The sequence below is a fragment of the Vicugna pacos genome, chromosome 3 (assembly GCF_048564905.1).
Source record: "Vicugna pacos chromosome 3, VicPac4, whole genome shotgun sequence".
NCBI lineage: Eukaryota > Metazoa > Chordata > Mammalia > Artiodactyla > Camelidae > Vicugna > Vicugna pacos.
The window spans coordinates 80,672,641-80,695,911 of NC_132989.1; the positions used below are offsets into that span (position 1 = coordinate 80,672,641).

The following is a 23,271-nucleotide window of genomic DNA, read 5'->3' on the forward strand; positions in this document are numbered from 1 at the left end:
GTACAACATAGTGATTCAAAATTTTTATAGACTATATGCCATTTAAAATTATTATAAAATATTGGCTATATTCCCTGTGCTGTACAATACACTTCATTTTGAAGACTTTTTCTTCCTTGTATGGGCTTACTCTGTATATTTTATGGACGTGTACTATTATGCATATATATATTATAATACCTTCCTTTTGTTCAAATTTGCAATGGGAAAGGCCATTATGATTTTTGTTCTGTCTAGGAGTTATCAATCCACATGACCTACCCATCCACTTCTGGGTACCATCTCCCTCCCCTGATGGGGCTCCTTGCCTTATTCCGATCTCTGAACCTGTGAGAAGGTTCATCCATTCATCCACTCAAATTTTTGCATGTCGGACACATCCCAGGCACTGTCTTAGGTACTCAAGAGGCAGTAATGTACAGAAAAGAAAAAAATCCCTGCCCTCAAGGAGCTTATATTCCAGTGTTATTGAAAGTGGGGGGAATCAGACAATAAACAAATAAATATAGAATACTTGTGAAATATATGTAAACAATGGTGAAAAGTGTTGTGGTGAAAAATAAAGCAATAAAGACAGGGAAGTGCTTGTTGGTGGGGTGGTGAAGGTGACATGTTTGTAGAGGTCTGAAGGAGGTGAGGGAGTGGCTGTGGCAGATGTCTGCAAAAGAATTCCGCATTGTTGGGACAGCGGTTTCAGGTGCTTTGAGGCAGGGGCATCCTTGGTGTATTCAAGAGATGGCAAGGAGCTCAGTGTAGCAAACGCTAGCTAAATAAAAGAAGAGACGGGAAGGCAGGAAGGTCAAAGAGGTAGTCAGGGCCCTGATCACATCAGGCCTTGTAGCCCCAGATTGCAACTCTGACTTTTAGTGTGAGTGAGGTGGGAAGATGTTGGCGCATTTTAACCAGAGAAGTGACATGACTTTGGTATTTTTATTTTGTTTTGTTTTTAATTTAGTGTGGCGAATACGTTGAAGAGGGACAAAAGTGAGATCCAGAAGACCAGTTGAAAGGCTGTTGCAGGGATTCAGATGAGGAAGGACCACCCCTAGAGGATTCTGGAATTCTAGAATATATGTAGAAGACAGAGTTGTCAGGATTTGCTGATGGGTTTGAGGTAGGGATGAGAAATATAGAGGATTTTTCTCATATTCAGAAGTCCTACGTGTGTGGGTGGACTGGCCACAATGCCCACCTCTTCATGTTGCCACATCTGAATCAAACTGTTACTTTTTCATTCTACTGGCAAATAAAACAGAACTCCTTTTTTGGATGTCTCCCTCTAGGGCTTTGTTCTCTCTCTGCCTTTCTTAATTCTCTTTCTCTGTCCTTTTCCTCATGCATTATGGACCATGGCATCTGATTTGTCCCCCACCCTCTGTTGCTCCAGGAGAGTCCAAAATGCTTTCAGAGGCCGACTTAGGAGTAGCCTCGTCTGACAGAGTTCGCTGTCTGACCCGACTGTGGTCAGCTCCACCACACGTAACTGTCTGCTTTCAGAGCCTGTCTCTGAGCCTTTTCACCTGGAAATGTGCCAAGAAGGAATCATCAGCTCTAATAACCTGTCTTCAAACCCCAGACTCTGGCTTATCAGCTTTCTTACACCTCCCTTCCTTCTTTTTTTCCCTCTCCCAGTTTTATTGAGATATAATTGACATTCAGTGCTGTATAAGTTAACAGCATAATGATTTGACTTATATACATCCTAAAATGATGACCACAATGAGTTTAGTGACCATCCATCATCTCATATAGAGACCAAATTAAAGAAATAGAAAAAAAATTTTTTCCCTTGTGATGAGAACTCTTAGGATTTACTTTCCTAACAACTTTCATATATAACATACAGCAGTGATAATTATATGTATCACGTTGTACATTACATCTCTAGGACTTAATTAACTTATAACTGAAAGTCTGTACCTTTTGACTGCTTTCATTCAGTTTCCCCTCCTTTCATCCCGTGGCTCTGGTAACCACAAATCTTGTCTCTTTTTCTATGAGTTTGTTTCTTTTTGAAATATAATTGACCTACAACGTTCTGTTAGTTCCTGGTATAGGACACAGTGATTTGGTATTTCTGTACAGTTTGAAACGATCACTATGGTAAGTCTAGTTACCATCTGTTACCATATAAAAATATTATGTAATTATTGTCTCTGTTCCCCACGCACTGCATTTCATACTCATGAATCCCTCATTTATTTAATGACTGCAGGTTTGTGCCTCTTAACCTCCCTCACCTGTTCCTCTCCTCCCCCACCAACCCCCATACCTTCCCTTCTTTACTCTCAGAGAGACCTTTGTTTTCCCTCAGTCTCTCAGCTCTCTACTTCTGTATTTACCTGGAATATCCCTAACTCTAAATTAACCCTCCAGTCGTCCTCTGTATACCCAGGCAGCTGAACAGTATTGCAGAAAATTGGATAAAAAGGTAAATTGATCATCTGTTAGTGTATGGTTTCCAATCTCAGCTAAATTCTGACCAACATCACTCAACTCTTTCACTCAGTGACTCAACCTTGTCTGCATAACAGAATCTTCCCAGAACTTCAAAATTTCTTGAGGCCTGGGCTGTTCAGGCGACCTAGATCTGAAATCTGGGGATGTGATGCCAGCGTCAGTATTTCTCAATGTGCTCCAGGTGATTCCAATATGCAGCCAAGCTTGAGAGCCACTGCTTCAACGTGTCCTGGAAATAATATTTTCATTTTCCATTCTTCTCAAAGGCTAATCTCTTCTTTCACTACTCTCCCAAACCTCCCTACCTAATCCTATTTTCTTATCTCTTAGCCGTCAACTTCACCACCTACTAATTGGTATAAAAATTGAAGCTTTTTTTGGTGATTCTTTTTAAATTTTTGTCCGTATTTCATCAACTAAACATTTAATTGGGGCCACATTAGTGCCAGGCATTGTGCTGGGCATGGGGCATAGAGTGGTGAGCAGGGTCAATACCGGAGCTTACAGTCTGATGCCACAGGCAGGCAGGTAAGTTAGGCAATTACACACATGGTAAGCCTATGGTAAGGCAATACGGTGTCTTTGAAACACATGGGAAGGGCCCTAATTCAGACTTGGGCTGGGAAGGTTTCCTTCTCCCTTATTAACTCCTCTTCTTCCTGCTGTCCTTTCTCTCTGGCGTCTTGGAGGATGACGTGCCACCCTGTGCCAGTGGAGGCCGAGCATCACTTTGCTGGCTTCTGTCTCCATCCCCTCCATTTCCCCTCCAGATCTTCTTTGGTTGTTCCTCCTTACTTCTCCCCACTGTTTCTTCCTGTCACTGTAAAAGTACTTGAGGTTTGATCAGAATGGTAACGCTTGCGTCTCCTCCCTTTTCTCTAGCCATCACCAGCTGCCTCTGGAGAGTGACCTGTTCAATGTCTTTTACTCCTCACCTACCTTTATATTCAGCTTTTGTGTCTTCAGTGTGCTTAAGTGTCCTCCCTTGAAGTCACAGGAGTTCCCAGGTTGACTCAAGTCACTGGAGACCCTTCAGCCCTGTCACACTGGACCTCCCTGTGCATTTGACTCTGTCCTCCCTGCCACCTTCTCCCGAATCTCCCCCACTTTTGTCTCTGTGATTCTGCCTGCACTCAGTTCTCCATGTGGCTTTTGACTTTTCCTTTTTCATCTTCTTTGTGAGATTCCCTCCCTCAGTCTGTCCCTTAAATGATGATTTTCGCTAAGGGTTTGTCCTTAGACCCCTTTTTTTCTCATTCACTCATAGCTATGGTTTTAATCTGCAGCTGGATGTGAAAGCTTCCAAAATCTGTGTCTTGAGCTGTGACCTCCCTCCTAGGGGACTGCTGGACATCTCCACCTGGATGTCCCACAGGCTTGACACACTGGAATTAATGAGTTCCCTGCCTCTTAAACCTCGTCCTCTTTCTGTTTTCCTTACCTCTTCTGGTGACACCACCATGCACAGTGTCACCCCAACCAAACCAGAAACTTTAGTCATGCTACCTTGTCCCTTTATCTTGTCTAGTGAATCACCAAGCCCTTCCTATATTGCCTCATAAATATTTCCTGATTTTATGTCTGCCAGCACTACACAGCATCAAATCCTCTTTGCCCTTGTTGATGCTTTTCAGCATTTCTCCTTAGGATGATTGCAGTTAACTCCCTGCCTTTAATGCTGCTCCCTGAGATTCGTCCTCCAATAGCTGGGTCACAACGCTAGTTTAAAAGCCTTCAGGGGCCCCCTCTGCCTTTGCTGAGGCTTGCAGACTGCTGAGAGGGTGCTTCTGGGGTAAGCTTAGGGGAGGAGTGGTAGGACTGTGACAGAAATGTCTGGTTGAGCTCTTCTACATGATTATGCTTTGGTGTAATATTTCGCCTTTCCTTTTTGCCTGTGCAGCATCTTTTCTTGCTCTTTCTGCATCTGCACTCTTTCCTCAGTGCATTTGCCCATGCTGTTACCCCAAAGTGCTCAATTCCTGCCAGTCACTAAGAAGTAGCTCAGACCTCATGTCTTTTCAGGAATTATTCTTATCATTCACATCTTTATTTATTCACTGATATTTACTGGACATCTGCATTGTCTCAGGCAGCTGATAACATCCCCAAAGGTGGAAGATGGGAACATGCCCAAGTGCATTAGAGCAGTGCTCCTCAGATTACCTGTGGTGGTGGACTAGCTGAGTTTCTCTGTGTTTGTTTTTGCTCTATCACCAACCAGTAATTGGTCCTGTTGCACACGATGAATATGCATTTTGCGCCACACATGACTCACTGTATTAATTCAACAACACCCAAACTGGTTTAAACCCTGTTCAGCAAGTATCACATACTTGGATGTCACCACAATGTCAAATTGCCTAAAACATTTCTAAATACACTTGATTTCAGGACTTACCTTGGGCCAGAATGGTGGTAAACCACTTGTGACATCAGCACCAGTCCACAGGCCACCTTTGAGTATCATTGGAGGGTTTACTGTAGATGCCATGGTAGAGAGGAGACAGCTTCCATCAGGGACTCAGAAGATGTGAGACAGAGCAGTGAGGGGAATGGAACCCTGTTAGAAGAGGACATTTAAAAAATGAGATCTGTTTACCAGCCAGGTGAACAAGGCTTTTTAACCATGAGGAGAAATTGGAGCATAAAAAAAATAGGGATGGAGAGCAGCTGGGACTATGGGTAGAAGGAACAAAGTGCAGTGGCTGCTATAAGGGAAGAGATGAGGCTGCAGAGTCAGGTGGGGTTCGTTTTATTCATTCAGCAAATACTTTCTGAGAATTAACCATGTATTGGACTCTTCCTAGACACTGAAATTAGAAGCCCAGCAGAGACAGCTTTTGCTCTAGTAGCACTTAGAAGGGTTGCTAAAAATAGCCAAGGAGTTAGAATTCGACTGTAGGCGATCTTTGAAGGATTTTGAACTGGAACATGCATGATCAATTTAATCCTTAGAAAAATGGTGGATTGGGGGAAATGGGCTTGGGGAAATGGATGGCTATTGAGTCAGGAAAGTTAGTTGAGTGAAAGTCATTGTAGTCATCCAGGTAAGAGTTGGTAAGGGTCAGGAAGTAGCAGTTGGGGTTGTGGGAAGAACTGGGAGTGAGGGAAAGAGAAAGAGACTTTGAGGAGAAATGTTATTAGAGTGATATAAATCCTAGGTCTGGAGGGGTCAATAGAGTTTAGGATGGCTTGCAATTTCTGACTTGTAATAAGGTTGGTGGTCCAGTTCATCGGGAGTGGGGCATCTGAGGATGTCACACCAGTTAGGCACCTCCTTTCCAGACTCCTGCAGTGTGTTGTGCTAAATTCTATCAAGAGAATTGTTCAGTGGGTTTCTGTACTTGTGAGCTCCTTGAGAACATGTGCCCACTTTTCTATCCTAAACACTTGGCACAGGGCCTAACATGGAACAAGCTCAACAAATAAATGGTTCTTAAGCTGAACAGAGGGTGTCTTCATTTTCTACTACTGCTGTCACAAATAATCATATACTCGGTAGATTAAAACTACACAAATGTATTATCTCACAGTTCTGTAGGTCAGAAGGCCACGTTGGCAAGGGTGATTGCTTTACTCTGTGTTTCACAAGGATCTGGCCATCTTGGCTCTTAACAGAAGGCTCTAGAAAAAATCTTGTTTCCAAGCTCATTCAGGTTGCAGGCAGAATCCAGTTCCTTGTGGTTGTAGGACTAAGGTCCCTGTGTCCTTGCTGGCTGTTGGCAAGGGCCTAGCTTGCTGACAGGGGTCCTAAGGGTCTTCCTTCCAGTCCTTGAACATGGGCCCCAACATCTGAGAGCCAGCAGTGGTGTATTGACTCCTCATGCTTACAATCTCTCTGCTTTCCTCATTTGCATCATCTCTTCTGTCCTCCTCTTCTTCCAGCTAGAGACGGTTCTCTGCTTGTAAGGCTCATGTGATTACATTGGGGTCACCTGGATAATCCAGGCTACTCTCCCTACTCTAAGGTCTATAACCTTAATTACATCTGTAGAGTCCCTTTTACCATGTAATATAGTCACCAGAAACCAAGGTTGGGAAATGAGGAGGTGAGTGAGCAACAATGATGACTAACACCTGATTTCTGTTAGCTGGTTTTCAGTATATTGAGGTGTCCATCAAGTTTTCTTAAATCTGTGTCATCTGCTGGTGAGTTTGGCTTGTCTTGGTAATGTTTTCTTCTTTTAGTGAATAATCTGTTTTTAGCACGCTGTAGCTTCAAACCATGTACAAAGGAGTCAGCAAGTGTGTGTATTTATCATCATTACTGCTTGATTTACACCCTTCTATGTGGGGTCATAAAATTTAGGAAGCATTAATAAATATGTATTATTGTTGTTTTAATTTTTAACTTTATTTCAATAAGTAACCAGTATTGCCAATTTCTTATTGATCTTTCCAGAGACATCTGTGCACATACAAGGAAGTATTTATTTTGTGCTTGGCATTAATTATATTGTAGTGGTGATTCCATAGCCACTTAGATAAAGCTACTTTATTCCTTTTTATATCAACATAGTATTTCCTGGTATCAATGTGTTAACAAGTCTTACATTGGTGGACATTTGAATAGTTTTCATTTTGTTTGCTATTAAAAATTGTTGTAAAAAATCTTATACACGTACCTTACACACAAGTGTTAAGTATACATATAGAACATTTGCATTGCTGCAGTATTGTCACATCACTCCCCCAGAGGTTGTACCAGTTCACATCCTACCAGCAATGTATGAGAGAGCCTGCTTTTCTATACACTGGCCAGCAAAATACATTATCATACTTTATGATCTTTGCTAATCTGTTAAGTGAAGTGGTATTTCACTCTGATTCAGATTTGAATTTGTCACATTGCTGAGTAAGATTGGGCATCTTTTTTTAATGTATTTAAGAGTTACTTCTATTTGCTTTCTATAAACTGTTCATATCTTTTATCCATTTCTTTGATGGGTTATTGTTTTTTCTTATTCATTTGCTGGCAATCTTTACATATTAAAGAAGTTAGCCCTTTGGGAGATGGGATACATGTATTTTTCTTTTTGTTTGACTTGTCTTTTGACTTTGTTTACATAGGCTTTTGACATACACAAATATTTAATTTTAGGTGGGCATCTTTAATTCAGCTTTTACATCTATAACTTCTGAGTGTTGTGCCTTGGTTGGAATGGCCATCCTGATTTCAGTGTCATACCATATCGCAGGTTTTACCAAGTTTTTATTTTTTATTTTGAAATAATTATAGACTCACAGGTAGTTGCAAAGTTAGTACAGAGAGATCCTGTGTACCATTCACTCAGTTTTTTCCCAACCACAGAGTATTTTTATAGTTTCATTTTTTACTTTTAAATTTTTGATGCACCTGAAATTCATTTTTGTATGAGATGAGACTTTTTTTATCTAATTTATTTTTTTCCAGTTGGTTACGCATTTGTCTTAACATTGGTTTTGTTGTTGTTTGTGATGGAATTAAAATATTTATTTTGAAATTTTAGAAGTGATTTTCACCTTCCCATGATTATAGAGAATACATGAAAGATGACTATATGAAGGGCAAGATAGTCTTGAAACTAAAGTAAGTTTCAGCATTTCACATCTGTTAAGTGAATAGTCAGAAAATTGGATTGTATTTACATTTTTTATTCTTGGCTTTTAAAATACTTTCAACACACACTGTAAATGAATCAATGGATGACTTGATAGACAGGGGCAGTATAGGGGATGAAGGAGTCAGGTTAAAAGTGCCCATATTAACAGTCCCCCAAATTTAGCCCTGAAAGACTGACTGAATAAAGATAATTGGCCGCGCTTACAGTGGTCCACATACTCACTGTGCCTCAGAATCACTTGGAGGGCGTCTTAAAACAGACTGCTGGCCCATCCTCAGAGTTTCTGATTAATTGTGTCTTGCTAGTTGGGGTTGAGAATTTGCATTTCTAACAAGTTCCCAGATGATGCTGATGTGTCTTAACAGTATTTATTGAATATTTTCCCCAATAATTGAAAATGTGTATGTGTCAATCGTGGGGTAAAAATGTATGCTGGTTAATTTTTCAAATGTTTAAAGTATCTTGAAGTATCTCAACCCGAAGAGATACTGAACTGTCAGTGTTTATTTTTCCAAGAACTGCGTGTTGAGATGACTGTGCTGGCCTTGTTTCAAAATCTGGTCATGGTGTAATTTGGCCTATTTGTCTAGAATTGACTTTGTGTTGTTGTGGATTGTGCTGGGATACAGGTGAATAATATGCATTTTTTGGCCTCCAGGAGTTCATCTTAACTTATAGATCCCAATTTGTTAAGGTAAAGCCTTTAAACTATGTAGTGCTTGGGGTTAACCACGCAGTTAATCTCACAAAACCTTTCTTGGATTTATCCCCATCTTGTAGATAGGAATAGAGACTCAGGAAAATTAAAATTACCCAGACTTCAGGCCATAGAGCAAGCTGGTCAGACAAGTTCCGCTGTGTGATTATTATTATCCCACACTGTCCTAGGACCTGTCCGAGATATCTCTTTACTCCATCGATCTCAGATAAAAACTGTCTAGGCTGCAATATAACCCTATTGTTTCATCTCGGCCTTTGCAAACCTAAATCACCAGTTTTCATTCCTGCTTTTCAGTGAAAGATAGATGACTTTTCCAAGGTTTTTCTGATTTCACTCTGAGCAATGCTAAAAGGAAAATAAAAAACTCTTCTGCTTGTTTAGTTATCTGAATTTAGGGGGTAGATTTAGATAATTCTTAAATTCTTTCCCAGCTCTGTGATTCTAGATATGTTCTTAATTTTATTAGTGCTTTCCATAGTTTTATGTTCCTATATAGGAGAGAATGAACAAAAGCATGTAAGGAATGACAAGTATTTTCATGTGGGTTATTTCGAGGGAAAACGTGTTAGAAATTCTTTAATCCAATTAAAAATCACATCTGTTAAGGGAAATCATGTAGGCTGGTTATTGTATGATATAATAGCAGCCTTGGTTTCGGTTCATTACATTAGCTTGCTGGCATATATTTGAAGACCATCACTTAAAATTCTATATGTGTCTATGTTTTAAGTGAAGTTTAAGATTCTCAATTTGTACATCCTGTAAGGTCCTCTTACAGGTTCCTAACTGTTAGCTACAGTGTAGTCCATGTGATGCTCTTCATGGGACAGAGATTGTTTAGGAGAAGTAAAACAAGTGGGTCTACAGCTCTGAATTTTCCACTCACTGTTAAGGATCATCACCATGGCAAAGTGAGGTCTTCCAGATGATTTTGGCCTCTTCTCTTTGAAGCCGTCCCTGTGTGTGGTCTCTATGGAGAGCAGTCAAACTGGCCAATTTGGGTATCTGTATACATAAATCATTCAGTGTGTTTGGTGGAGAGGAGTATATTCTTAGTGTCTAGGAAGCTAATACAAAGCCAGCCACACCAAGAAATCAGTTCATAAACTAAAATCCCAAGTCATTCATTTTAAATTGGTTGTAAAAAGAACATGTATATGTAGACAAAAGCCAGGATTGAGTAAATGTGCCAGTGGATAATACTGCTCAGGAGATTCAAGTCTAGATAAAAAGATAAAGTTAAAGCAAAGAGAGCTTGTCTAATTCCATTCTCCTCTCTAGAGATGATTCTGTCTTTTAAAACCTCCATTCACGACACCCTTCTATGCAGAGCTGAAAAACCTTGGTGAGTACTTTACCAACTGTGTTTGTGAGACTCTGAGGGGACCTCTGTTGTTTAGTTTGCATTCAGTTTTACATCACCTTTGCTAATTTAAACAGAACTGTCACAGCCTACAGGTTTATCATGGAGATATTGCAGGTTTGGTTCCAGACCACTGCAATAATGCAAATGTCAAAATAAAGCGAGTCACACGAATTTTTTTATTTCCCAGTGCATATGAAGATTATATTTACACTATACTGCTACATGTGCAATAGCATTATGTCTAAAAAGCCAATGTACACACCTTAGTTTTAAAAACACTTTATTGCTAAAAGTTACTAGTCGTTGTCTAAGCCTTCAGTAGGTCATAATCTTTTCGCTGGTGGAGGGTGTGCTGACTGATCAGAGTGGTGGTTGCTGAAGGCTAGTGTGGCTGTGGCAATTTATTAACATAAGAAAGCAGTAAAGTTTGCTGCATTGATTGACTCTTCCTTTCATGAATGATTCCTCTGTAACATGTAATGCTGTTTGATAGCATTTTACTCACAGGAAAACTTCTTTCAAAATTGAAGTCAGTCCTTTCAAATCCCGTCACTGATTTATCAACTAAGTTTATGTAATATTCTAAAACCTTTGTTTGTCATTTCAATAATCTTCCCAGCATCTTCACCAGGAGTAGATTCCATTGCAAGAAACCACTCTCTTTGCTCATCCATAAGCAGCAACTCCTCAGCTATTCAACTTTTCTCATGAGATTGCAGCAATTCAGCCATACCTTCAAGCTTCACTTCTAATCCTAGTTCTCTTGCCTCTTCCATCACATCTGCAGTGACTTCTTCCACTAAAGTCTTGAACCCCTCAAAATCATCCATGAGAGTTGGAGTCAACCTCTCCCAAACTCCTGTTAAGGTTAATATTTTGACCTCTTCCCTTGAATCATGAATGTTCCTAATGGCATTTAGAATCGTGAATCCTTTTCAGAAGCTTTGTTACTTAGTTTGTCCAGATTCATCATAGATATAACCTTATGGCATGTATTTCTTAAATAATAAGACTTAAAAGTCAGAATTACTCCATGGTCCTTAGTCTCCAGAAGGGATGTTGTGTTGGTAGGCGTGAAAACAACATGAGTTTTATTGTACATCTTTATCAGAGCTCTTGGATGACCAGATGCCTTGTCAATGGGCATTAATATTTTGGAAGGAATCTCTTTTTTTTGAGCAGTAGGGCTCAACAGTAGGCTTAAAATATTCAGTAAACCATGATATCAACTGCTGTGCTGTCATCTAAGCTTTGTTGTTCCATTTGCAGAGCACAGGCAGAGTAGATTTAGCATAACTCTTATGGTTTTTCAGAATAGTAAATGAACCTTGGCTTCAATTTAAAGTCACCAAATGCATTAGTCATTAACAAGAGAGTCAGTCTGTTGAAGCCAGGTACTGACTTCTCTTTAGCTATGAAAGTCTTGGATTGCATCTTCTCTTTATATAAGTTTGTTTTGTCTCCATTGAAAATATGTTGTTTAGTGTAACCACCTTCATTAATGATCTTTGCTAGATGTTGATAACTTGCAGCTTCTACATCAGCACGTGCTGCTTCACCTGGCACTTTTATGTTATGGAGATGGCTTCTTTCCTTAAACCTCATGGGCCAATCCTGCTAGCTTAGAATCTTTCTTCTGCAGCTTCCTCACCTCTCTCAGCCTTTATAGAATTAAAGAGAGTTCGGGCCTCACTCTGGATTAGGCTTTGACTTACGGGAATTTGTGATGGTTTGATCTTCTATCCAGACAACTAGACCTTTCTCCATATCTACAAGAAGGCTGTTTGCTTTCTTTATCATTCATGTGTTCACCAGAGTAGCACTTTTAAATTTTTTCAAGTATTTTCCTTTGCATTCACAACTTTTTGGCTAACAGGCACAAGAGGCCTAGCTTTCAACCTGTCTTAACTTTCGACATGCCTTCCTCATTAAGCTTAATCATTTCTAGCTTTAGATTTAAAGTGTGAGATGTGCAACTCTTTCTTTCTCTTGAACGCTTAGCGGCCATTGTAGGGTTATTAATGGACCTCATTTCAATATTGTTGTATCTCAGGGAATAGGGAGGCCTGAGGAGAGGGAGAGAGATGGGGTAATGGCTGGTTGGTGAAGCAGTCAGAACACATACAACATTTATCGATTAAGTTTGCCATCTTATGTGAGTGGGGTTCATGGTACCCCAAAATAATTACAATGAGAATATCAAAGATCACTGATCACAGATTGCCATAAAAATATAATAATAATGAAAAAGTTTGAAATATTGTGAACATTATCAAAATGTAACACAGAGACACAAGGTGAACAAATGCTGTTGGAAAAATGGTGCCCATAGACTCACTCGATGTGTGGTTTCCACAGACCTTTAATTTGTAAAGATCACAATATCTATGAAGCCAGATAGAGCACAGCACTATAAAACGAAACATGCCTTTATTTTGATGGACTGCCAAATTGTTTTCCACAGTGACCACACCATTTTACAATCCCAAAAGCAGCATATGATTGTTCCAACTTCTCCACACCCTTGCCAACACTGGTTGTTGTCTCTCTTTGATGAAGGCTCTCCTGGTGGGTGTGAAGTGCTTGTATGGTTCACTTCTGAATCCTCAGCATAGGGCCCACTATGGTGTTAGTAAATGCTGATTTATCGGCTAAGTCGGTTTCGCCATCTTTCTCTTCCTACCACCTCCGCCTAGGAAGGCTGTGTGCTTTGGCAGGCAAGCGTAGACAAGTCCTGCTGAACACTGAACATGTGCTCTGGAACATAATAACTGCGATCAGAAACAAATTACTTAACCTCTCTTCAGTTTCTTCATCTGTGATATAAAGATATGAAGATTAAGGAGATAACGTGAATGAAAGGCATAGCACAAGACTGACTCAGGGCCCTGGTAATGGGCACTGTTGTTCTCTTGGATAACATGGGTAGCAGCTGGCCCTACTCCCTTGACTCGGGAGACAGAGGCAACGATTGATTTCAAATGGGCTTAGTTGCGCTGCCGGTGGTGTGCTAGGTCAGCTCCCTTTCTTTCTTCAGGAAAACTCCCTGCAAATCTCCGCATAGGATCTGTTACTACTGCTTTGGTTCTTGAGTGGTTCTGCAAGATAACTGCTGAGGTCTGATGAGAAAGTTGATTGTCATTTGTGGTTTTGCTTCTTCTTTAGGAATTTCGGCTTACACTTTAACCCACCCATTTCATAGATTTGCCTGCTCTGTCAACTCATCATTAAAAGTGTATTCTTTTCAAAAGCAACAACTTTTAAAATGTTAATTAAAACAGCTTTTTTAGCTGTAAAAATCCCTGATAATGAGGATTCCAGGTTGGCACGGGTTGATTTGGGCAACTGAGAAAAAAGTCTTTCCGACCTTTGTTAGAAAAGTTGCTTGGCAGAACTTGTGGCCGCCTTGTTTGTGGTTAATTTATGAAAGCAAAGGAACTGCTTTCATCTGCGACACACAGTGGCAAAGTTCCCACAGCAGTAAGTGTTTGACCTTACAGATCTCATACATAGTGGTCACGAGGGAGACGTTGGTATTTTGTTTTACTTGTTTGTGTTTTATGGTGATTTTATGATTGTTTCAGCGCTTTTATCCGAGAGCTGAGTCTCTAAGATAAATAAATGTGATACACTTGCCCTTAGGGATATTCATTATTGAGCCTCAGTCTGTTTGGTTTTATTTGCCTCCTCTCTTTACAAATTCTTATACCCTCTACAACTAGACTACTGGTCTTTTAACAAGAACTCTCTGAAATTTCCAATTCCCATTTCTGGTTAGTAGAAAAAACTACTGATAGGTATAAAAAAAACTAGTGATAGGTATAAAACCAACAGTTGATGACTTTTTAGGTTAAAAGGGAGGGGAGAGGACAGGTGGGAAATAGCTTGTTGGGAAAATGAGACAGAGAGATTTTAACATTTGAGTGTAGTAGGGAGTGGGGGCGGTGAATTTGAGTGGGGAGGTGGAATCAGATAAGGGCATTGAGAATTTGGGACTTGATGTGATTTGTAATGGGGAGTCATTGTAGGTTCTTGAGAAGGAGGGAAAAATGATAAGTGGTATTTTAGGATCTTTTTTCTGGTAATAATGTTAACCCTAAGCATGAATTTAAAGGCAGTAAGAGCAGAGGCAGGAGTTGTCCCAGCCCAGTTGCAGTAATACAAGGAGGGTGAAGTGGGGTTCTAGTTGTTAACATGAAAATGGTGGAGAAAAGTTGCATCTAAGAAAAATCAAAGTAATTTGTTAACAGTTTGCAAGTTAGAGGTAAAAGAGCAGAGTCAAAGATGAGTCCAGTGTTATGTTTTTATTCATTATTTTATTATTTTAGTTTGGCAGAGGGGAGAGGTAATTAGGGTTGTTTATTTTTAGAGGAGGTACTGGGGATTGAACCCAGGACCTCATGCATGCTAAGCATGTGCTCTACCACTGAGCTATACCCTCCCTTGAGTCTAGTATTTTAGATCAGGAGGAAAATCAAGCTTTTAACATCGGTGTATATGTTGGATAAAGAAACCAACTGGTAGAAGGTAGAAGCTGGGTAAGATGAGTTCCTTTTGAGATTAGTTAGGTTTCCTGGGACAGTGGAATAACCAAGTTGTAATGTTTATGGGCAGTTGGGAATAGTGGCCTCTGACACGCATGAAAGGTTAGAGTTCAGAGTGTAGATTTGGGAGTCATTGTCATAGGAGTAAGAGTAAATAGGTAACAAGAAAAGAAAATGCCATGGATTGAGGGGAGAAAGCCCCAGTGCAGGAGTATGAAGAAAGGGACCGGTGGAAAGGCATGAGGCCAGTAAGAAAGTGCTGTATTCTGAAAGCCAAGGTCAGAGCTTCAGGAAGGAAGGAGAGGTCTGCTATATGGGACAACAGGGAAATCAGGGTAGATAAGAACTCAGGAAAAGCTTTTGGGTTTCACAAAAGGGAGATCTCTAACCTTTGTGTATGCTCCAGTGAGAAAGGACACATTTAACCAAGGGCGATGGTTGTCCGAGAACAGTCACACAATCCATCAAGCACCCTTTAGAGACATGAGGGTCCAGAATCCCCACCATGATGAATCACAGTATGTCAGATCTACTCAACAACAGTCTCTCTCTCTTATCTCATTATCATAAGCCTTTTCCTCATTCTTTCCCCTGAGATTGGCAGCTCGTCTGCTCCAGCCTGGCCAGGGCTTCTTGCTGTTGTTACTGGTGTACCAACGCAGGCCACAACCAGTTAAACTTTTTCCTATCACACACATGTTTTATGATGAAAATTAAATGTATACAAATAGTAAATTTGGCTCTCTATTATCCAACTTATTGAGGATCCTTTTGTGACTTTTGCTCTTCCTTTTTCCCCTTAAGATAAGTTTTTATTGTTTATATTTCTGAGTTTTCCTTTTTCCTAGGCTTGTCTTAGACTAAGATTGAATTAGATAGAGAAGCATTCTCGGAAGAGTATAAAGAAGGGGAGCTAGGGTCATTAGGTCAGTCGTGGCCAGAAAAGGACTTTGCAGAGTTAACGAAAAGAGGTTGCATTGTTACTGTTCTCAAACTCATAGCTCAGCCTTCCAAGAAGTCCATGAATGATGTTTGAGTGAGAGATATAAGATCAACACACTTCATAAAAGTATGATTCAAGGTTGTATTGCTCAATTTTTTTTTTGAGGAATCACAAACTCTATAGCTCAGATGACAAGTTGGAAGAAATCCAATGAATATTGCCTCTATCTAAGGTGGGAAATAAATAAAAGAGTAAAGGTGAAATCTTTTGTCATTTCAGTGGTGTGGCTGCATTTTTATATTATAATGGGTTATCTGGGATACTGAACTCTCTCCGAAAAAAGTTCCAGGTGACAAAAAAGGTAGTGCTCCTGTATCTCTAACTATGTGGCTATCAGACACTTGGAATTTGTTAGATGATAAGGATCTCTATAGTAAGTTACTCTGAAAAGATACTATATGGCCTTATTTACCCTGAAGATCTTAAAACTTATTTATGCCGAAACGTTTCTCATGTACTTTATTGCACTTAAAAAAACCTTTGATATATGCTTAACTTATGTTTGGTTAAATTAGTAATATATAGTAACGGAAGGGTAAGGAAACATTTTTATGTGCAACTTGACAATGAACTCATAAAGACTTTGCAATACCTGTATCTTTCCATTTACTGTCCAAAAGGAAAACACATCAAATTTCCAGGGAACTCATGTTAGTAATATAGCAAGGAGGACCTGCAGCAGTACTGAATTTTGGTACCTTTTGTGTTTTGTACTTTGGCTCAAAGTTGAAGGCCAAATGAAGAGAAAGGTTGAGCTACCCAGGCCCTAATTTCTCAGTTTCTGATCTTTATTCTTGGTATTCCATTATTCATTAGCCTACTTAACAAAATATAGTGGGAACGAGAAAGAGAAAACTCAAGTTGGTCCTGTTGCTTATCAGGAGTCAAGTGAACTACTTTAGAAAGACTCTAAAGTCAGTAAAGAGAAACACCTAAAGTGCCCAGCACAGAATTAGCTTTAAAAGCTAACTTAACAATACTAGCTTCTATACTATACTATACAATACATAATATTAAAAATATATAATATAATGCTATATTCTAATTTAAATATATCATGTCTTCCTTTAACCCATGTGGATTTCATTAAATGGTCATAATTCAAATGAATAAAATTCAACTGATCTTATTTCTAGAGTTAAAAAAAAAAGTACAGCTGACCTTTTATAAAAACACATTCCTCAAGTTTTTCAGAATCCAATCCCATGAAAGGAAGTCTTTTGAGAAGATCAAGGACAGCCTCTCTGTAAAAGGCAGAAAACACGAGTAAATCCATTTAAACTCCAAGTAATTGAGAAGTTCACCTTGTCTTGTGAGTTATTTACGGATAAATATGCCTTACTTGCTGATGCTTTGACTTAATTTGAAGCTGAAAAAATTGGACCTTCCTGCTAGCCAGTGAAGCAAAATATGGACATCAGCTCTGATCATTCACTTTATTGACTGATTGATTAACACCATGGTTATTTATTTCTTGCCTCACCTCCCCTGGTTTAGTTCTATATGAGATTTAAATTTGCACATGATACCCCCGCACACACCTTATCCCACAAGAACTTACAAGAGTTTTAAGTGATGCACATGTCTACAAATAAAATTAAATGGAGTTATGATGACTACCAAATATAGAGGTACAGGTGCAAGCAGAAGTGAGAACCAAAGTAATTAACAACCAGTGTAGCATGAATGTCCAGCCTACCAGATAGAACGCCAGTCATGAAAAACTGATCTGGTTGTCCCAATGCACAGGAACAACATATCAGTGCTGGTTACATGTACTGTACCATAGGATTGCGTGTGATTTGGATAATTCTGTAACTAGTTCAGCTAAGTAATAATAAATGATATTGGCTAATCTATCATCAGTTTTGGACAAAACAATATTTCTATTATGAATTCTTCATAGACTCTGTTTAAGCAGAAGTTTAGATAAGCAGTAGACAATAGCTAAACAGCAGGCTTAGAAAAACTAGAATGCGTGAAAGGCCTTGAATGAACGAATGAATGAACTCACCTTCTCTCTTCCCCTTCAGCATGGGACTCTAATGTCAGTGTCCTCACGCATGAATGTGAAATGAGGGTGTGTGTTAAGTATTAGTACATAGTAGAGAGACGGGCCCAGGGGTACTGCCCCAGGCTGGACCATCTTGTTTCTTGTTGTTTTGACCCCAAACATCTTCCTTCATACTGTAAGAAGTGCTTTATTTCATTTTCTTAAGTACTTAAAACACTTAAAAATTCATTTGTGTGAGCAATGTTTCTCTAAGTGTGGTTGAAGGACCACCAGAATGAGATTGCTTGCGGGGGAGGCCCTGGAAATATGCCTTTTCAGCAAGTGTCTTAGCAAAGTCTAATGCACATTAAAGTTTAAAAGTTACTCTCTTGTTCTAAATAGTGATGAAATTCTTTTCTTTCCAGTATATTTCTTTTCCTTCTGTTTTTTAAACATCAGTGTTCACTGAGATGCTGCCCTTTATCATGTTTCCTCCTACATTATTTATCACAGAAATTTATTCTGCTCCCATGATATCACCTCTCTTTATTTATGCTCAATGAGAACCTTAATCCTGAGCTCTGATTCTGGGTGTCTCTCCAAGTTGGCTGAACATTTTCACTTATTGTATTAGTTTGCTAGTCCTGCTGTAACAAAGTTCCACAAACTAGGTGGTTTAAATAACAGACATTTATTGTCACACAGTTCTGAAGCTTCGAAATTCAAAAGCAAGGGGTTGGCAGGGCTGGACCCTTCTGCAGGCTGTGACAGAAGGATCTGTTCCAGGCCTTTCTCCTGAAAAAGTCACCCTCTAAATTCCTAGAGGTTGAGATTCTAACATACGAATTTTCAGGTGTCACAGTTCAATGCATAACACTTGATTATTCATTTCATGCCACAGATATTTTCTGCTTCATGCCAGGCATTGGTCTAGGCACTTGGGAACACAAAGATAGTTTGCCTCAGTCTCTTCCCTCTTGTTGAGTGGAAAGATAAGATTTAATCAACAGACATTTTCACTACTGTGTAGTGAGTGTTATCATAGATGGGACAAATTGTTATGAGAATGCCTTAGTGAAACACCTGGGCCTGACTGATAAAATCAGAGATGACACCTCCGAGGAAGCGAAGCTTTGGCTAGATTCTTCCCAACAGGATGCAATCTCCACGTTGCTGTTTTCCCTGCTTCTAAACCACTGCCTCAGTCACCCAGCCCTAGACTCTACCGCCCAGATAATCTTTCCAAGCACCACTTTGATTAAGGCATTTCCTGATTGGGAAACCTGTAATGCCTTCTCATTGTCAACAGAACTAAGTCCAAAAAGATTCTTTAGCCTGGCTTTTGGTTCATCCACAGTCAAGTACCAACACTAGAATCTACCTTTCCTGTCTTGATCTTTCTACTATTCCCCTCCTTCACTCTGTCCATTGCCAAAATGGACTCAACAAACATTCTGGAAACACACTTGGAGCTTTTCTATAATTTTGCTTTTTGTTGTTGTTGTTGTTTGGGGGGGCAGTAATTAGGTTTATTTATGTATTTAATTTAATGTTTTGCAGTGGAGGCACTGGGGATTGAACCCAGGACTTCGTGCATGCTAAGCACATACTCTGCCACTGAGCTATACCATCCCCTCTCTATACTTTTGTGAAAGCAGGAGTTTTGTTTTGTTTTCTATTATATCACTGGCACCTGAAACAGTGCTTGATGTATAACAGACACTGAAAAATATTGGTTGAATAAGCAAATGAATGATTCCCTCCCTGGGAGATCCCTCTGCTTGTGATGTATGCCTCTCTTCTCTCCCAGGCGCACACGTTTTTGCCTGTTGAGTTCTTGTATTCAAGGCTCAGCTCACACGCCCTCCTCCGCTGTTGCCTTTCTTCCCATCACTTGTCCCTGGCCTGAACCTTCATTCCTAGAGGCTGTATTCTGCGTGACCTGTTTGCGTGGCTCTGCACTCTGCTTTTAGGTATCTATATAGGCATTTATTTCTCCTGCCAAATTGAAAGTTGTTTGAATTCAGGAACCAATAACGTTGTATCCTGTACAGCACTTCCTTGCACAACAACAGATGCTCAAAAATTACTTTTAGTTTGAAGAGAAAATGCATGACAGGAGCATTGCTTTCATTTGAATAAAAGGTAGAGTAGGTGGCCTAAGGGATGGAGAATTTGGTCTCACCCCCTCGCCGTGCCTCGTTTTTCTGAGTTTGCACTTTAAAATTAATTCAGCAGACATTTATTGGGGACCTACCAGTTTTACTCAAGGCGTTGTACTAGGACTTGGCTTACAAATAGGTATGAAACTGCTCTTAAGATATTTATCACTTTTGACAGAAAAAGGAGTCCCATTGATCTTGGTGGTCACTTTAGTCTGTTAGTCTAGAGGGTCATAGATATGTAGTATTACATTTTCCAGAAGCATCTAATCTCTACAATTTTTCAGATGCTTTTCTCTTCTTAGACTTACCGAATTTTCTGGAATCCTTCCACATGTTGAGGCTGCCTGAGGACACGTCCCCGTCTTCATCCTCCTGTCTGCTGCTGCCTGGCCCTGAGTTCTGCACCTGCTGGTGATTTGAACAGGTCCTTTATTTCCCCTAAAAGTTCTCTGGCTCTTCTCTAAGTTGGCCTTGTCTCTCCAATGATAGAACGCTGCATTGGGACCGGAGACTTGACAAGGATACTGATTGCTCTGCTTAGCCTGGGAAGCCGTTTTTTTCCATAAAAGTAGTAGTAAGCACAATACATAGTGCGTTTAGCATTTTGCTGAAGGTTTTTCTTATGTGAGTTGTATTTCCTTGTGGGGCCTGTTGTTAATATCACAGGTTTCTAACAAGCTGTCATATTAACACGCTGAGGTTGTTAAGTGAACATCTAAACTGTCTCTGTCTCCTTGTGCATACTCATGAGTCAGGATTATGGGGCAGAGCTAAAACAGGAAAAAAACCTAATGTATGTAATAATGTATATAATGTGTGCATGTATATAAAGTGTAACTTAAACCAGTCTGGTGGGTCATGCATATATAGTACTAGATTTTCCAGAGGCATCTCATTTTCATAGGTCCCTCTATCAATGGAAGGCAGAGATATGAAAATCAAGATGAAATAATGGAATCATAAGGAAAGGAGGGGATGGTAAAATATTTGTTCTGAGCTTTTCTTGACATGGAAATTACTACTCTTAAAGTTGACTGAAGGACAGGCCTAAGTCTATTCATATAGAAAGAGTGTTAATATGTACTCCTATGTCATTGTCATTGAGGGTAGGAAACACCCACTTTACTTAAACATGCTGTACACCAGTTGGAACAATGTTAAGTTTATGAAAGTGGTAATAAGAATTACAATGGTGAGTCCAGCTCTATGCTGTCTGTGTTTATGGACTTGTAATGTGTTATCCATATCATCAAACAGACTGTGGCACAAGATAATTCCAAATAGACATGAAAATTCTCTACAAAGTCTTATGTGATGCTGTAAAACATGCCTAACTTATTAATCATGTTTTGTTTAAACGAAATGTTTTGGGTTTTTTAAATTTGTTTCTCTTGGTGGCATATAATAATAGGTACTCTATATAAATTAAATTGAAAAATTAAGCTCCAGCAGGTTGCACAGGTTGACTGTTAATAAATATATCTCTAGGTAATTGTGCCCCAAGACTAGCTCATGACCACCCTCTCTCGTCCAGAGAACTATACAAAAGTAAATACAGGCTTGGAGGGGTGGAAGGGAGAACACTGCCAGTTCCATGCTGTAAGTTCTCACTCACACCATCCACCCGTGCCCTGTTTCTCTCCACTGGTTTCACCACAGGGAGCCCCGCGCTAACTGGACAGCTCAGAGACAGGAAGGCCTCTCTCCAGTCGAGCCTTCTCAGAAGCAAAGGGGATTAACAGACACACAGTACTATATATAAAATAGATGAACAACAGTACTTACTTCATAGCACAGGGAACTACATTCAATTTCTTGTAATAACATATAATGGGAAAGAATCTGAAAAGAAAGTATATATATGCATATATATGTATAACTGAATCACTCTGCTGGACACCTGAGACTAACATTGTAAATCAACTACACTTCAATAAAAAATTTTAAAAAATCAATAATAAAACAGATGGCCACGTACCTACCACCTAACTTAAGCAATAATTCCTTTTCTTAAAAAGCTATTTTTTGTGATTCTTAAAAAAAAAAGAAAAATCAAGATTAGTTTATCCTGAGCACACATCACTAGGATGAGCAGAGAGTAGCACTTAGATGGATGGGCTGGCTCGCTGTCAGAGCTTCAGTCATGTTTGAAATGTCACTGCATAGTGAGCTCTTCAAGTCACAATTAAACCAGACAGTGTTTCTCAAAGCTAACCCTCTTTCTTCCTTCTGGGCTGACCACTCTTCTCTCTTTTTCAGGCATCTCCTTCCTTCCTGAAGCTGTGTGCTTCCCCATGTGTGCAGGGTGGGATTAAATGCAATACCAGTTACCCTACAGAAAGCCACTGCAGGCCCAGTCCTCTTTCAGTGGTTGGTTTAAATATTGGCATGTGAACAATCCTGGGAGGAGGTATTTAAGGGGCTTCTGGGAACACTGGGGAAGTTTTGTGGGTTTTTTTGTACTTAAAAAAATTTACTGAAGTACAGTGATGAATAATGTTTCAGGTATAAAGCAAAGTAACTCAGTTGTGTATGTATATGTATATATATTCTTTTTCAGATTCTTTCTCATTATAGGTATTACAAGATATTGAATTTAATTCTCTGTGCTGTACAGTAGTCCTTTGTTGTTTATCTGTTTTATATTGGTAGTGTGTTTCTGTTAATCTCAAATTCCTAATTTATTCCCCCACCTTTCCCCTTTGGTAACTATAAGTTTGTGTTGTATGTCTGTGAGTCTATTTTTATTTTGTAAATAAGTTTATTTACATCATTTTTTTAGATTCCACAAATAAGTGATATCATATGACATTTATTTTTCTATGTCTGACTTAATTAACTTAGTATGATAATCTCCAGATCCATCCATGTTGCTGCAAATGGCATCATTCTTTTTAATGGTTGAGTAATATTCCATTATATATATATATATACACACACACACACACACACACACACACACACACACACACATATATTCTTTATCCATTCATCTGTTGATAGACATTTAGGTTGCTTCCATGTCTTACCCATTGTAAATAGTGCTGCTATGAACATTGGAATGCATGCATCTTTTTGAATTTGAATTTTTATCTTTTCCAGGTATATTCCCAGGAGTAGGATTGATGGATAATATGTAATTCTAATTTTATTTTTTTAAGGAACCTCCATACTGTTCATAGTAGCTGCACCAATTTACATTCCCACCAACAGTGTAGGAGGGTTCCCTTTTCTCCACACCCTCTCCAGCATTTATTTTTTGTAGACTCTTTGATGATGGCCATTCTTACTGATGTAATGTGATACCTCATTGTAGTTTTGATTTGCATTTCTCTACTAATTAGCAATGTTGAGCATCTTTACATGTGTCTGTTGGCTATTTGTATGTCTTCTTTGGAGAATTGGCTTGTTTAGGT

General features: G+C 39.4%; 1 protein-coding gene across 5 annotated transcripts in view; it reads left to right on the forward strand.

Annotated features, from left to right (window-relative positions):
- ELOVL7 (ELOVL fatty acid elongase 7) overlaps positions 1 to 23,271 on the forward strand; it is a 71,120-nt gene that overhangs the window by 15,353 nt on the left and 32,496 nt on the right. For 2 of the 5 annotated variants that reach the window (XM_072958619.1, XM_072958617.1), the window contains exon 2: positions 20,158 to 20,279. The exons of 2 other annotated variants lie outside the window; for them this stretch is intronic. The gene's annotated coding sequence lies outside the window, so the exon portion shown is untranslated. Of the gene's footprint in view, positions 1 to 20,139; positions 20,280 to 23,271 lie in introns of all 5 variants that reach the window. One more of the 5 variants, XM_072958620.1, reaches the window with a different exon arrangement.